The sequence below is a fragment of the Megascapheus bottae genome, chromosome 7, assembly GCF_031878675.1.
Source record: "Megascapheus bottae isolate mThoBot1 chromosome 7, mThoBot2.hap1, whole genome shotgun sequence".
NCBI lineage: Eukaryota > Metazoa > Chordata > Mammalia > Rodentia > Geomyidae > Megascapheus > Megascapheus bottae.
Genome location: NC_143515.1, coordinates 111,615 through 113,272, shown reverse-complemented (window position 1 = coordinate 113,272; position 1,658 = coordinate 111,615). Strand labels below are relative to the sequence as shown.

The following is a 1,658-nucleotide window of genomic DNA, read 5'->3' as shown; positions in this document are numbered from 1 at the left end:
TGTACAATGTTTGAAGTAGGAATACTTAGGTTATCACCAAACTGCAGCCTCATCTGAAGTTCTATAGTCCCAGAAGTTTATTTATGGATCTATCCATGATTCTTTTGAGTGTTTTATAATAATTCGACAAACACATACTTAGGAAGAAGAGCTACTCTAGACCTTTTATTTTTTACCCAGAAATTCTCAGATGTTTATACATCTGTTTAGGGGAGACTGAAGCTTGAAAGTCTGGAAACCATAAAGATGTAGATCTTTATATTTTGTAGCCAAGCTATAATGTCAGTGCCTATCAAAATAGAAATAAGTCAAAGTGAGATTTATTTTCATCCAGGCTTCAGGTTTTATATCATCAACATAGAGTCATTAACATAGTCATTAACATAGAATGAAAAATTAAGAAAATCAGAGTGAATCCTGAAGACAGCAAAAGTTTGCTCCACTCACCAGACAGTCCGCACAGGCTAGCCCACGGTGATTGATTTGCATGTGCTCAACACACAGCCCACAGCCCTCAGACTTCATAATAGCCTGCTGACTCCCTGTGGTGGAGTCAGTCCAGCAGTCAGCACACAGCATGGACATGAGGACCCCTGCTCAGTTCCTGGGGCTCCTGCTGCTCTGGGTCCCAGGTAAGAAAGAACCATGCTGAGGAATAACACAGATCAGTGTTATTCGTGATGCTTTACTCTTCACAGAAATCTTCTTAGAGATTGATTAATGGTGTGAATGTTTGCTTTTATGATTCTACACAGGGGTCAGGTGTGACATCCAGATGACCCAGTCTCCATCTTCCCTGGCTGCATCCCTCGGAGACAGAGCCACCATCACTTGCAGGGTCAGTGAGGACATTGGATATGCTTTAGCCTGGCACCAGCAACATCCAGGGATAGCTCCTAAACCCCTGATCTATGGTGCAGATAATTTGGAAGATGGAGTCCCAACCAGGTTCAGTGGCAGTGGGTCTGGGACAGACTTCACTCTCACCATCAGCAGCCTGCAGCCTGAAGATGCTGCACTTATTACTGTCAACAGGGTTATGATGATCCTCCCACAGTGACACAAGTCATCACATGAACCACAAGGGAAGCAGAAGTGAGGGCTGCTGCTCATGCTTCTACTTGAGGATCTGTCCTAGAATCACAGGATAGTGATCTTCTATGTTCAGTCTCTGGAGTGAGTGTGCTGGGCTGAACGTTGAAATGTTAAAATTAGAGCCAAGACTACAAACATTGAAATGTACTGTATTTATTCTTGTCTTTTTTTGCATTTTTTTATTTTTGCATTTTTTTATTGTAATTAGTAAAATGGTTACATGATATTTGCCAGATAGAAGGTGCATTAATTCACATACATTGATACCCTTTCACATGTCTTGGTACCCATTTCCCTCCCCCCCCACACCCCCCACCCGTCTTGGTTTTCCCCCCTTCCCTATCAAATTTCAAATAACCAAATACAAATAAATTCAATATATCAGATAACAAAGTGAGATACTGTAACAATATGAGATAAGCAAGGGACAGCAAAGGAGATGAGAGACAACATAGTACATTAAGGACAACAATCATTCATTATATCACTTTTGTTTCTATATCCTGGAGGTCCTTTCAATTAGCTTCACATTATATGGCCTTATGTATCAAGAGTTTGCTCTA

The 1,658-nt window shown here is 41.1% G+C and overlaps 1 pseudogene; it reads left to right on the top strand.

The window, feature by feature from the left end:
* Positions 1-583: 583 nt before the first annotated feature.
* LOC150060150 (immunoglobulin kappa variable 1-39 pseudogene) lies at positions 584-1,077 on the top strand (annotated as a pseudogene).
* The last annotated feature ends 581 nt before the right edge of the window (positions 1,078-1,658 follow it).